The 15,228-nt window shown below is 46.3% G+C and overlaps 1 protein-coding gene across 3 annotated transcripts in view; it reads right to left on the bottom strand.

Moving 5' to 3' along the window:
• The window catches only part of THRB (thyroid hormone receptor beta), a 221,159-nt gene that overhangs the window by 142,986 nt on the left and 62,945 nt on the right, over positions 1–15,228 (bottom strand). For all 3 annotated transcript variants that reach the window (XM_048510961.1, XM_048510962.1, XM_048510960.1), the window contains one exon: positions 8,305–8,416. The gene's annotated coding sequence lies outside the window, so the exon portion shown is untranslated. The remainder of the gene's footprint in view (positions 1–8,304; positions 8,417–15,228) is intronic.

The raw sequence follows: 15,228 nt of genomic DNA, 5'->3' as shown, positions 1-15,228 counted from the left end.
TCAACAGCCATAAATCAGCACTCAGGAAAATGGTGTGGAGCATTCTCTTGCATATCTTGCCTCTGTCTATTTGAACCCCAGAAAAACAATCCATTCTTTGATCTAGTTTCCTACCAGCTTACCATATCACCCCAGGACCCATTTTTGTGTGTATAAATATTGGTCCTTTGGCCATTCATACTGTGTGTATATCTTGGATCCACGTGCACACCCACACCTACATATGGGCTTTCCTTTTCTCCTGGAAATGCTGGCCATTTGCCTCTTCAGTCCTGCTTACATTAGACATCCTCTCTGCCAGACAAGCAACTATTACACATACCTGAAACGTTATTCAACTTCCTCCCTTTCTTTCTTGGTTAGCTCTTGTACGTCTAGTGTTTATGTCTGCTTGATTAAATAGGTACAATTGTGTTTTTTCATTATTTTTATTAGTAAAACTATTCAAAATTTACAATGGTTTGTTTATTTAAGAGTTTTCTCCTGGACAATCCGTGTGTACACAGGTTATAGATCTCAATGGGGTGACACAATACTCAGTTCTGGGCAAGGTATTTTTCAATATTTTTATAAATCATCTGGATATGGGGGGGACTAATTAAATGTGTAGATGACACCTAATTGTGAGAAACAACACCTAATTGTAAGAAACAATGAACAATTTAGAAGACAGAGATAGAATTCAATGTGATCTGAACACACTGGAAAAGTGGACAGATGTGAACCAGATGTAATTCAACAAGGACAGGTGCAGAGTTCTACATCTGGGAAACAAAAATAAGAAGCATGCATATTGGATGGGGGGGTATACATCTAGGTAGCAGTGTATGTGAACAAGATTTAGAAGTATGGGTCGACAGCAAGATATGAACAGTCAGTGTGATACAGTGGCAAAAAAAGGCTAATGCAATCTTGGAGTGTTTCAACAGGGACATAACATCGAAATTGCAAGATGTCATAGTCCCAGTGGGGTAGCACCAAGGGCAGTGGTGGGATCCCAAAATTTTAGTAACAGGTTCCCATGGTGGTGGGATTCAAACTGTGGCGTAGCGCCAATGCGGCTGGAAGGGTGTAAGGAATTCCATAGAAGCAGAAATAAAAGGCTCTTTGGTGTAAAAGACCATTTATTCAGACATCTTAGAAAGCTCAAGTACACGCAGTGGCAGGAATAAGATCTCCCGCCAGAAACACAGGTTATAACTCTGTCCATCCCATCCCCCCTCCCGGATTCCCATGGGAACGGAGGTCTCATCTCCCTCGCAGAGATAAGGTCTCCGCCGGAGAAGCTGGCCCATCGCCCGGGCTGTGGAATGCACTCAAGGCCAGGCGGCTGCCCTTCTCATCAACACCATTGAATCCTTTACACTCTGCCTCCCTTAAAGAAGACCCCTCCCCAGGTTTTCCAGCATTAGCGAGGAAAGGCGGTGGAAAGCAGAAATAAGGCGAGAGCGTCAATATTCTCGAATAAACCCATTATTGAATTATACCTAAGTAGAGGAATATCCCACCCAAGAGACTAAATATTGCAAGCGTTTGCGATTAAAGCGAAAGTCCAGGATAGGCCGTCAATTTACAGAATAAATGCTTCTTGTGGCCATCAATATCTAATAGTCGGTGGGGGTCTCTCCAGCCCGAGGTCGTGCCAGGCATCGAGAAACGGGAGCCTCCCTTAGTAGGTAAACTGGAATGGAAGACAGGATGAATGTTACTAAGAGAGTTAGAGTAAATCCAATCGGAACGGCAGTGACATCATTAATCACTTTAGTAATCTGAAAAGGTCCCACCGAATCTTTTGCCTAGTTTGGAAAATTTATGCACGTCTCTGAAGGATTTTTGGTAGACAAATACACCCGAGCGCCTACACGAAGAGGGAAATCCGAGCGGTGTTTATCCGGCTGCAGCTTTGGGAGTCTTTAGCCTGTTGTAAAGGCAGTCTGGACCGGCATTTCCACCCCTCGGCTAGGGATGGAAATCCATTGTTGAAACTCTGGAGGATCCAATGCTTCATGGAGTAGTTATGCAACGTTGGGAAGGAAGCGACTCAGACACAATTTCAAAGGGGCTTTTTTTTGTAACTGCTATGAACCGCATTGTTATAGGCGTACTACAGAAGCGGAATGAGCTCGCACCAATTGTCTTGGTGGTAGTTGGTGTAACAACGTAAATACTGCTCTAGGGTTCTGTTCGTTCTCTCCGACTACACCGTCACTTTGAACGTGGTAAGGGGGCGGCAACCGCCGGGGCGCCCCCTAACAACCCTAGAAAAGCTTTCCAGAACTTTGAAAATGAATTGAGGGTCAGCGATCGGAGACCACCTTTTAACGGGGAAGGAGTGTAGACGGTAAATATGCTGAATGAACAGACGAGGCCAACTTAGGAGCCGAGGAGGATGGGAAGCACATGGAATGAAAATGGGCTTGTTTAGAAAATAAGTCCACCACCACTCCACAAGACCGAGTTGCCATGACTTTCCTGGCAAATCTGTAATAAAATCCATGGAGATGACTTCCCAGAGGCGGGAGGCTACCGAGAGGTTTCAACAGACCATGGGGCTTTCCCCGAACGGTCTTGGCTTCTGCACAAACAGAGCAACCTTTAATATACGTCTCAATGTCCCTGCGCCATCATGCGGGCGACTCAGAATTGACGTGGCCGAGGGCCAAATGCCAGAGTTTTAGAAAGCCAAAATGTCCAGCCGAAGCGGGCATCGTGGCAGGCCTCAGAACCTGCTTTATGGAGGGAGGGAGGCACATACCAACAATCCCTCCGCCAAACGCCATTCTCCAAACGCAACTGGGAGTTAAGCCTTCCTCCGCCGAGGTTCAGCATCGCGCCGCATCCTCTAAGCTCCCCGTGAGGAAAGGAGACCGGATCAGGCTGGGAAATGGGCGGAGAAGGAGGAGTGGATGTCTGAGAACGAGGTGACAGCCAGCCCCAATTGGGAGGGAGAGAACAGTGCGTGGAATGTCCCGTAAGCCCGGGCTCCACCCCCCTCCTCGGGTAGGCTGGCTTGAGAGCGCATCAGCCAGTTTTATTGGTTTTTCTCCGGGGAAAAAATGGACCCGTGAAAGAGAAACGAAAGAAATGCGGCCCAACGAAGTTGCTTTAAGCGGACATCTTGAGGGGGGTGGAGAGAGGCGGCCAGAAGTTCTGTGTGATCCGACCAAATCTTGAAAGAGGAGTGTTTAGCCCCCTCCAGCCAGTGCTTTGCATGCAGGTGGAGAGGGCTACTTTAATGGCCGCAGTCTCTTTATCCCCCACACAGTCCAGTTGAGTTCAGCACCAGAGAATTTCTTTGATAAATAAGCACACGGAATCCAGCCTATCATGCTTTATTTCTCTGCAACAGGGCTGCTCCAAGCGGCTTTGTCCGAAGGCATCCACGTGAACCACAAACGGGAGATCTTGGGTCAGGGTGCTTTAGGATAGGTTCGGTGGTAAAAGCAGACTTTAAGAGCTGAAAGGGCTGTTTGACAACTCTTCTTCAGACCAGGAAAGGGGGGGCCCGGGCTTGGCGGACAGTGGATCTTTACCCTTAGTGCGCAAGAGGTCTGTGGAGAGGAGAGAGTCAGCTCAGCGAATCTGGGGTATAAAGAATCCACGAAGTAGAAATTAGCAAAACCTAGAAAAGATTGGGAGTTCTTTTTCGGTTGGTGGGGGCCGGCCATTGGAGGACTGCATCAATTTTAGCAGGATCCATTTGGCATGGCCCTCGGGCAAGATTCGGTAACCCAAATAGTCAATAGAGGTTTGGTGGAAACAGCACTTGGAAAGTTTGGCAAAGAGGGAGTTGTTGAGAGCAAAGCCGTTTCAATTGGCCTTCCCGAACCAATGTGCTTCATGTCTCTTCCATGGTTTGTAGAATAAATTAAAAGCGTCATCTAAGTATACCACTACTCCCTTGTACAATAAATCATGGGAGAACTTACGTTGATAAGGGGCCATAAAAGCCCCGGGGGCCCCACTTTCAACCCGAATGGCATTATTAAGCATTCAAACTGTCCAAACTTTGTGTTAAATGCAGTCAAGTGTTCCATAGCCTTCAGCAATTCTGACCCTGTAGTAAGCTTCTCTCAGAGTCCAACTTAGTAGCAAGATGCGTCCCTTTGCCCAATACCGCGCTCTGCAAAAGGTCCTTTGATCAGCAAGGCAAAGGGCATTTATTGGACAGGAGACTGCATTGAGACCTCGGTAATCTGTGCAAAGCCGTAGAAAGACCCATCTTTCTTTTTTACAAACAAAACAGGGAGAGCAGCATGTGTGTGTTTGGTAGTCTCCACCAGATGAACCTGCGTGAGCGAGGTTCTTGTCTAAGAAGGCAACGGGTTCCTTCTCCTCATTGGGATCCTCATACGTAGATTCTACCTTTGGGCAGTTGCTGCGCATACCTGGCTGTACATTACGACTTTTGCAGTCAGTGTCTCTATGGGGTGGCAACTGATCGCGATTCTTGCTCCTGGAAATAACCCTGGCTAGATCTTGAGAATGCGCCCGTGTGGGATGCCCGGGTAGAATCGGGAGCAATCGCTGATAGCCGAGGGTGTGTGTCCAGGAGAAGTTGAATTTTCCCCCCAATTCATGTGTTCCCCGCTTGAGGGAGGGTCAGTGAATTCCAAGATCCTTTCTTTCCAAAGGAATTTGGTTCATGTAACAACAACCATGGCATGCTCCAGAACTTATGTGGAGTGTTTGGCTACTGGCGCCAGAATAAAACTAATTTTTTCTCCTTAAATGGTCGGCGCGAGCGGAGGAGAACCGGGTTGGCGCTTTTTTGAACTGGGCCGGGTCCTTCGCCTCCCTTAAGAGGACTGCCGGCCCATTTGGGTGGAAGGGTATGGAAGGCTTAGCCAGGGGATTTGGCTCCAGACCTAGCTCCTCCGGCCACCTGGGGCCGCATTAAACAATGGGAGCAGCCAAGAATCACACAAGGAGCTGAGGCTATAATACGAAAGTATGCTTTAGCGTAAGGTTGGCCAGAAACGCTTTGATTGTATTGGGAGCGCTTTGCCTTCACTCACCGCTGTCTGGAGTCGAACCCATGTCCATTGGGGCTGAAGAAAGGCAAACTGTTGCGGCCCCTCCTCCTCGGTCAGCCTTCGATGACCTGCTTTAGATGATGCCCGCTGGGGGTGTGCCCAGATTTCCATGCGGTGGCTTGGCAGAGATGGGGTGCTGCGCGGTCGGAGTAGGTTGGCTTCTGTTTTTTCGGACAGTTACGTTGCTAGGTGACCGGGACCTCCGCGAGTAAAGAATTACAATCCCAAGCCGGCGCCGGGCGCCGAGGAGGTGGTCTCGGCAGGGGCGGCTTGGCTTGGCTTGGAATGAGACCTTGAGTGGCCGGCTTTAAGCGTAAGCTGATGCCTCGCCGCAGCGGAGCGCATACTCAAAGCGAGCACGCCACTTGGGATCCCAATGTAATCCAATCAGCAATGGTCGCGGGGGACCCGAATTAAGAAAACATCTGTTTCCACGAGCCATTGCCTGTCGGTGAGCAGCATCTGGAGAAGTATTCGCATTTCATGCGCTCAGGCCACTCTGGAGGGAGTTCGAAAGCAGTCACCAAGCACGAAATTCAATGGGCAAATTCTGCAAACGAAATGCGGTTGCCTTGCTGGATAGTTTTGATAGGTGCGGACATAGCTTCATTTTCCTCGCACTCTGGATCTTGGAAGCGAGCCCTCAAGGCGTTTGGAGGAATGCGCGGCACCGCATGCGAGAATCTTCATCTTGCAGGTTCAAAAAGAGTCAATAAACCAAGTCGGCTGCTGCCCCATCCAGGACTGGAGCCCGATGTCCCGTGATTTTTTCGCGCTCAGACCGGGTTATAAATCATCATAGTCCTCCATGTGGGCATCGAAGGTTGCAAGATGAAGTAGGGAAGTTTGGAAGCGGTCCCATCGAAATCGGGCAGGTATTGGAGGTCTGTAGTAACCCGCTTTCCACGGCTCCTTTGGCGACTCGCAGAGGGGCGGCAAGGCGTTGCGCAGGATTGAGCGGGCTGAGTAGCAGCGGTTGGGCGCGAGGGGGGGGCCGAGAATCGGGTGGAGGTATCAGCCGTACGCTGGTGTCTCCGGTGGGAGCCGGGTCCTTGGAAGCGTGGTCGATCCAGCAGCGTCGCCCCTCGGGCCAGCCTGCATACCCGTGACAGCCTGTAAACTCCAACCTTCTGGGTTGCCCTGGTCATGCTGCTTCCTCAGTTCCCTCTCCAAAGGCAGCCAGCCTCTCCTTGCGCAGTCAATGCATCCTGGTAGCGCATGCAAAGCTGCTTTTTCTCGCTCCAATTTAGCCAGTTCGTCCCGTTGAACAGCTGCAGTAAGATTCACTTTGAGGCGCTAAGGCCTGAACACTCTCACGCTGACGCTGTAAGTTCAGTTTTGGAGTGTTCCAGGACTTTATCATGGACTGGATAGGTTCTGGCGCGATATTGCCGCTGGAGAGCGCATCGCTTGGCACGGGTCCAATTCGGAAAGTTGGACTTCTTTTCGCCTTGCTGCTCCCCGGTCTCTCTGCAGGTTTTCACGCCTGTTGCTGCAGCTGTTCCCGTTCCTCTTCCCCATAGCACCGAAATGGATTCGCTCTTCACGGGCCCATGCTTCTTGGGCATCTCAAGTCGGGCTCCACTTCCTCATCCCCAGCTCTCTTTTACCGATGGGGAGAGGGGAACGAAGATCCGGCTGGGAGGGCAGGCTTTCTCCTCGGACTCCTCGGGGCCATCTGGACGCTGCAGGCATCGTAAAGGCTCCACCCGGTGGCTCCACGGGGCATCTCTTGTGGTGCAGTCAGCTGGTCCGGGATCAGAGGGTCCGATCGGAAGCGCTGATACGTGGATACCCCTCCCAATCCCTGGTGATAGGTCCCAGTGTCACCGGTGGTCTTCGGATCGGGCCCAGCAGTGCCGCGCCACGCGGTGGTTCTTTGGGAGCATCACCAAGATCACGCAGTCCAGGAATCGCTCAATGGACTCCTGGGTTGCCGCGATGAAAGGTGAATTCAGGCCCGGTCTGCCTCTCCGGGTGACAGGCTTGCATCTGAGGTTTGCTTAATCCCATACCTAAAACGGGTAGATATCCGGATCCACAGGCGCTCGATCCATAGACCAGGCGCCCCCAAACTGACTCATGTAAGTCCCCATGGTGCGTCCTTTCACGCCCCTCGCTCCAGCCGGCGTAAAGGGGAGAGACTAAAATTAGCACGTGCAAGGATACGAGGACGTGGAAAGAGTCACCAGCTTTGGGACCCGTTCTCCCGCCGGGTTCCTCCAGATCCAGAAGGGACAGGTCGGAGCCCACTTTGGGGCTACTCGCGACCTTCCCCAGAAACATCCAACCTCTCCATGCCGAGGCACCTCAGAGGGTCCACTGCACTAGGAATATAGATGATTTTAGGGATTCCTGCCACAATGTAAAGGGAATTCCATAGAAGCAGCCAAGAAATAAAAGGCTCTTTTGGGTGTAAAAGACCATTTATTCAGACATCTTAGAAAGCTCAAGTACACGCAGTGGCAGGAATAAGATCTCCCGCCAGAAACACAGGTTATAACTCTGTCCATCCCATCCCCCCTCCCGGATTCCCATGGGAACGGAGGTCTCATCTCCCTCGCAGAGATAAGGTCTCCGCCGGAGAAGCTGGCCCATCGCCCGGGCTGATGGGAATGCACTCAAGGCCAGGCGGCTGCCCTTCTCATCAACACCATTGAATCCTTTACAAAGGGGTCTTCTGGGGGCGTGGCGGGGCATTCCGGGGACGGGGCATTCCTGGGCAGGGCTGTGGCAAGGACGCAGCCGCTGCGCCAGTCCTTGGGCGGGAAACGAATGCACTCAGGCGCAGGCTGCCACGCACACCAGTGCACCTCCTGCTAGACTGCTTCAAGTTCTGCGCACTACTGCTGAGAGGAGGGGCATAACTAAGGCAAAAATCACGTGGCAAAATCACCAATTAGTAACCCCCTCTCGGCACACACAAATAATTAGTAACCTACTCTCTGGAACCTGTGAGAACCTGCTGGATCCCACCTCTGACCAAGGGGGTGGGGGTGGGGTGTGCGAGGCACCAGGCGGGGGTGGGACGGGGACACTTTTTTTGTGTTTAATTTGTGCCCTTCAAGACAAAATGTAAAAAGACATTTTATTAGTCCTAGAAAATTTCTACGTCTCTAGATTGCGTGGCTTCATATAACATTGTGAAAAGCATGTTGCAGAAGAAGGCATCTGCTTTCTCTGAGAAAAACACAGCCATATATTCAGGAATTACTTCGCCTGTCATCTAAAATATTTAGCAAGATTTTTAAACACTGTAAAAACTGACCTTAGCATGATCCTGTAAACTAGAGACAAGAATCAGTAGGAGGATGACAGAAACCATATCTGTTCAAAGTGAAGTACAGAAACAGGGATCACAGATCTTCTGTCCTTTGAATCTGATGATAAAAAAGAGCAAGAATCAGCAAAATTACTATAGGCTCATACGTGCTTGGCATAAACAAACGAGAGACACATTTCAGTACAAATGGAGTACATACTGAAGGCATGTTTGTACTGAGTTGCTCATCATGAAGTTTTTACTGATTAGAGAGAGACAGGTCTGTATGCACTATATAACTCAGGGATTTTTAAAAGTCATCTGTCTATCAGTTGTACACTATAAACAATGAAATGGAATGCATTCAGAATTTAAACATTTTAAATTATATTTTCAGCTTAGGAAATCACATCTTTATCCCACCCTACTTCTAAAAACCTCAGCAAGGCATACAAGATTTTCTCTCTTCCACTTTATCATAATACACAAATATGTAGCTGCCTTATATTGAGTCAAACTCTTCATTTGTCAAGGTTGGCATTGTCTGTTCAGACTGGCAATGGCTCTCCAGTATTTCAGATCCAGGTTTTCTATAAATCCAAACTCCTCTTCTCTTGCTCTGAAGAGCTCAAACAAAAATTATTTCAGGCACAATTTTTTTTTTCAAAAATGCATGTAATAAAACCCTAACAGTCAAGAGTCCACAAAAGAAATGCAAGTGCCTTGGAATACTACTAACTGTGTGTAATATTGTTAAAAAATTAAAATATGACTTCACATAGCATGCACTTTAAAAATATTTTATATCGATCAGAATTTGCAAAGCAAGTGGTGCTTTTAGAAAGTGGTTGGGGGCAGGTAGAGTTTTTACCCAGCAGGGCAAATTAAAATAACATTGTCTCTGTGGCAGCTGCCACTAGTGCTGATTTTATTTTCTTGCACTCCATTTTCCCAGTATATTCTTTAAGATTATTCCTCTTCTACCTTATGTTTAGGCTTTCCATGTGTGTGCGACTCTGCTTCTTGAAGCAGACATTTTGTGGTTGCACCCATCCTCCTAGGTCAGAATTCCAAAGGCGCCCACAAACTCAAAAAGGATGGGAACCCCTAGAACAGGGGAAGGAAACCTGCGGCTCTCCAGATGTTCAGGAACTACAATTCCCATCAGCCTTTGTCAGCATGGCCAATTGGCCATGCTGGTAGGGGCTGATGGGAATTGTAGTTCCTGAACATCTGGAGAGCCGCAGGTTCCCAACCCTGCCCTAGAACAAGAAGCTATTGGAGGGGGAGTTAGTATGAGTAAATAAAAACCTGAATATCTGTTGGATCACTGAAATCTAGACATATCAATTTCTAAACCCTATCACGCATAAGGGAGTAATATTACTAAAAGAATATGCTTCTGTTTTTTATATTTCAACTGAAATAGAAACAGCAATCTTCTACAAGATTAAGTGGAGCGGAACAAACCAATACAGGGAATCAGTATCATGGATCTTATTATTTACTAGCGGGGCCCGGCCACGCATTGCTGTGGCAATTGTCCTTCTCATCACAGTCCGCAACCCACACAGATGTCCATGCAGGTCCAATGATCCCCAGCATAGCCTTTTGGGAGCAGCAGTGGCATAATGGCTAAGAGCAGGTGCACTCTGATCTGGAGGAACCGGGTTTGATTCCCAGCTCTGCAGCTTGAGTGGTGGAGGCTTATCTGGGGAATTCAGATTAGCCTGTGCACTCCCAGACACATCAGCTGTGTGACCTTGAGCTAGTCACAGCTTTTCGGAGCTCTCTCAGCCCCACCCACCTCACAGGGTGTTTGTTGTGAGGGATGAAGAACAAGGAGGTTGTAAGCCCATTTGAGTCTCTGACAGAGAGAAAAGGAGGATATAAATCCATACTACTACTACTACTACTACTACTACTACTACTACTACTACTACTACTACTACTACTACTACTACTACTACTTCTTCTTCTTCTTCTTCTTCTTCTTCTTCTTCTTCTTTTGGGGTGGTCAAATGGAATCCCTCTTCCCCTTTTCAATTCACATTATTATATGGTGCTGTCTTGGTTTTTAGTATAAGGTAACCCTTTCCATTCCACAACAGAACTGTCCAGAGTGTGAATCCCACTGTCCATGAGGCTGGTTGACACGCACAGTCCTGGCTTGGGTAAGGCAGAACTGGGGCAAGGAGGCTATCCCAGTCAGGCAGCAGAGGCAGGTTGGTGAGGCACTCAGATCGAGACCAGCTCCCTGGGTTTTCAAAGGGCCACGTGCAAAAGAAGCGGAGCCAGTAGTGTTGGTTTGCCCCCACTCCGCGGATTTTCTTAGAAGAAAAAGGCAAATATGGGTGAGGAAGTGGGTAAGTGGTGGTTGGATGTGAGGGAGGGCAGAGTGAGGTGTGTGAGGATGAAGTGGATGTGTATGAGAGTATGTGTGTTGTGCAGTAGTATTGGGTGAGGCACAGAGAGTGAAAGTTACCTGCATGTGTGGGGGGGGGGGGGAAACCCCACCTGACGTCTCACACGGCAAAGTGTGTATGTGTTTCACTTCCACTCGTATTACCTAACAGTATTACCTATTTACTGTTTTCACTACTCATCTCTGCCCATCTGCACAAACATTCTAAGCCCACAGACAGGCTGCACGAACATTCTAAGGGTGACAGTTAAACAGAGCCAGCTTCATGGCCTGGTGCGCCAGGAAAAAGATGTTTTACCTGGCTCAGTTATGGACTTTTTGCAATTTGAAGGTCCAATTACCTGCCCACAACAGGGAGGGATGTCATGTGAAAATTTGGGGGCGATCCGTCCAGCTGTTTCGGCGTTAGGGCAAGACCAACAAACGAATGGTTAGCTTTTTATATACATAGATTAACAATTACAATTATCATTTTTTCTTTGTTTTCATTTTGTTCACTTGAATACACATACATATTTTTAATGAGCTTTATGGAATAGAAGCAATTTTGGTGTTCTTAAGAATACATGAGTGCTTACATTCTTCTGACTACATGGGCTGAAACTGAAAAAAACAGTGACTTATTCACGCACAGAAAACTACAGTTTCATGGAGCAGGAGCCATGACTAGTATATACTTGTACACTTGCCAATAAGAAACTGGTGATCTCTCTATGCACATCCTACACTAGAGTCTCAGATTATTTTCTAAATAATAACCTATTGAAGGTTATTTTCCTGCCCTTTCAAGAGGGTTGTTCTCCTCTACCTATGGAAGCTGAATGAACCAACCAAACTGTACAGGCAGAAGAGGGTGCATCCCGAACACATAACTCAGACTTGTTAACCAGAAAATGGGTGGAAGCAATGATGGTGAACAGGAAGGGAAGGGTGGCAATGATTCGTATTCAGTATAGGTAAAAAGAGAAGTGCAACCATCTTTGCTAAACTGAAAACATGCCTGTCACCCAAGATTCGTGTTTAGTGGCAACATACCAGAAAGAAGAAATACCCTTAAATGATTACCATCACTAGATAAAGAAACATCTCTGTCTTAGGTTCGAAAAGAAAAATGTAAAAGTTGTGTTAGCCATCCAGATAACCAGCAATGCCCACTAGACAAACTCCATATCCACCATATCTTGGTGTCTTTGGGCATGTGTGCATGCCTCACACCCACCTCTCGATCTGGTTAGCTTAATGACTCTGGCCATTGCTGGGCTTCTGGCAGTTAGCCCAGCCAACGTATATCATCCTTGGGTGCCTCCATCCCCCTCACCTGCCCGAACTGTCAGAATTTCATTCTTCCAGAGGGTTCCTAGGCAACTGACCTGCAGGTTTGCCTACTCTCTAGGATGGCTCCATAGTTTAGGGGATAGGTCCTATGACCTTTCGTCATGGTATTCTCAGTGGGATAGGGTTCGGTTACCACAGATTCCTCAGGGTAAGGGGTGGGGCAAAGCTATACATTTCAATAACTTACACATTTGATTAACCAGCAACTCCCATGGACCTTTAATTTTATTTCCCCAACACAATAGCTAATACCATGTGGACTACCTAGTAAGACACACCACTGCTATTGAAATGAGACAGTACAGCTTACTGACCGTCCCTATGCACGGTACACAAACTATCCTTAAAAGAAATAAAGATTGTTTACAGAATTCATCTCAAACATCATGTGTACTAGTCTCATTATGAATGCAAGACAAAACTTTTGGAGGACTAACTAATTTTACACGTGTGAGTTCAGATACTTCTTTATGGACACAATAAAAATAATCCCTATTGCAAGAAATATGGAGCAACCAAGCATAAATAAAATGTTCTTTGTATAAAGAATAATTATACCATTTCCTACAACTTCAGTACTTCTGTAGAGAAGGATTGTACCAGCAACTGCTATTTAGCTGTCAGAAAGACATCCTTTATTCTAGGAAGTGTCAAAAGTTGTACACTGATAGAATTGTCAGAATAATTCATTTACCCCAGTGCTTGCATCCTCTTCCATGGAGAGGTGGAGCAGCTGTTGCTGGTTAATTCAGACAACCTCTGATGTAATGAAGACAATCAGCTTTGGTTCTGTTCCAGATAAGAAGCAGAGATTTCTCACTCAATCCCAGGCATGAAGTGTCAATTCTACTGGGTGTATAAAAGACCCAACAGTTGAATTTGGAGTCTGCCACCTGCTGGATTATTAGACATCTCAGTCACAGGCTTAGATGAATCAGCACGACAAAAATTACTAATTGAGACAATCCTTCATGCACAAAGATAACTGTGCTTAACTATGACCTAAGACATCTATCTCTACCCTGACAAATATGTACATACTGGCTTCTTGGGGGCAATTGGGGGTCAGAACCTATCTGCTTCAGAACCTATATGATCTGCTCTCATATAGGTTCTGAAGCAGAATGCTGAATAATGGTTAAAAGTTTAATAGGTCTCCCAGTTTGTAGTTATTCAACAGGGGCTGAAAATAGAGTTTTACACCTTAAGATTTTTTTGCTAATTTTCTCTTATTAAAAACAGAGATTAGATTCTGTAATGATAAATTTATGCTGTAAACATAGTCATATTCTAAGAAAGGCCGGGGGGGAGGGGGGGGACTTGTCAGATGTGCAATGTCTTAAAGTTACAATAAAACTTATAAGAGTCACTGTGGTATAGTGGTTAAGAGTGGCAGACTCTAATCTGGAGAACCAGGCTTGATTCCCCACTCCTCCAAGAAGCCTGATGGGTACCCTTGGGCTAGTTATAGTTCTCTCAGATCTCTCTCAGCCTCACCTATCTTACAAAGGGCCTGGGTGGGGTGGGGAAAAGGCAACTGTAAGCTGCTTTGAGGCTCCTTAAAAGTAGAGAGGTAGGATATGATAACCAATTCTTCTTTTATTTGGCAATTTGCTAAATAGAAACTCAAACACCTAAACCAAGTCATGAGGTGGTAGACTGCAGAGTCATGAGTGGCATTGAAGAGAGCTAGTTCCACGGACTGGGAATGCAATGAAGCCCAGGATAAAAAATATTATTCTACCAACTGCCCCAACTGCAGCTGGGGATAGCCTCAATTTTTTTTGGAATCCTGTTCCAGAGAAGTCTACACTCAAATCGACACAATTTAAGCAGTAACGAGTTACTCCAATTTTTGGCCTGTACTATGCTTGCAAGCCTGAACAGAGTTACACCCTTCCAAGCCTTTTTAAGTTAATGAGCTTAGAAAGGTATAACTCTGATTAGGATTGCATTGTCAAGCAACTAAACCCAGAATCTGTGTCAGGAATAAGCTTTCTCCCAAAGCCGTCCATGTATATATCTTTTTATTTTGAGATGTTTTAAACTACAATTATAGCAGTACTAAAAGAACTTATACATTTGTAGTTCAGTAGTTTAGTCATAGTAGATCATACACTGAACATGAGTGAGCAGAATCATGTGGTAGCTAAAAAGGCAATTGTGATTTGGGGCTGTAACAAAACAAGTATATTGTCCAGATCATGTGAAGTATTAGTATTGCCTTGCTATGCTCAGGTTAGATTTTACCTAAAGTATTGTGTTCAGTTTTGGACACAATTTAAGAAGGATGTAGACAAGCTGGAACATGTCCAGAGGAGGGCAACATAGATGGTGAGGAGTCAAGAGACCAATTCCTGTGAGGTATGTTCAGCCTGGAGAGGAATAAGGGCATTTTCATGGGTACCCATTAACATCCTAGCATCAACTGAAGTTTCTGGATTATCCTCAGGACCAGTTCCATTGAGAGCACACTGTAGTAGCCCTGTCTTGATGGAAGGCTAATGTGAATGGCTGGACCTACTTTTTACCAGGAACAATTGCAACTGTCAAAGCCTGAGGCAATAATGACACTTCCAGCTATCTCTGTCTCTGGTTTATCCAGAGACAATGATGAGTTCACAAGCTTTACCAGGCTGAGAGATGATACATCAAGATAAGCATTTAGCAAATAAAAAGTGCTTCCCTCCAGTGTGCTGCTAAAAAGAATTTAAAAGATGTCTTTAGTGCTGGCAAATGGGAAAGGGAAGTAGGAGAAGAGAGCAAACCAGGAGTGTTATTTCCATTTTTGTTACCAGGAATAATAGTGGCCTCAACCCTTACACTTCTCACTAAAGTCTGTTTTCAAAAGAAACCTATTCCTGAATTCTCACAAGTGTGGGCAAGCAGCTATGCAGCTATTCAGTGATGCCAGAAAAGCTTTATACACATTCTCAGAAGTTCTCTGCCATGGATATACAAACAGTACATTCTTATGCAGTTTTATCCTTCAAAATCAGTTGAAGTCCATAGGTTTACAAGGTTGTAACTACTTAAGATTACCCCATAATTGATCTAAGTCTCAGTATTCCTCAACTGTAAAACGGAACTAATGTCTTATAAATAGTATAAATCCAGTATAGTATGTGTTTGTGTATTATATATGTATTTAACGTGCCTCACTGCTTTTG

This window comes from Sphaerodactylus townsendi, linkage group LG11 (assembly GCF_021028975.2).
Source record: "Sphaerodactylus townsendi isolate TG3544 linkage group LG11, MPM_Stown_v2.3, whole genome shotgun sequence".
NCBI classification, from domain to species: Eukaryota; Metazoa; Chordata; class Lepidosauria; order Squamata; family Sphaerodactylidae; genus Sphaerodactylus; species Sphaerodactylus townsendi.
Note: the sequence above shows the minus strand (reverse complement) of the source record. Positions and strands in the feature narration are given on the sequence as shown.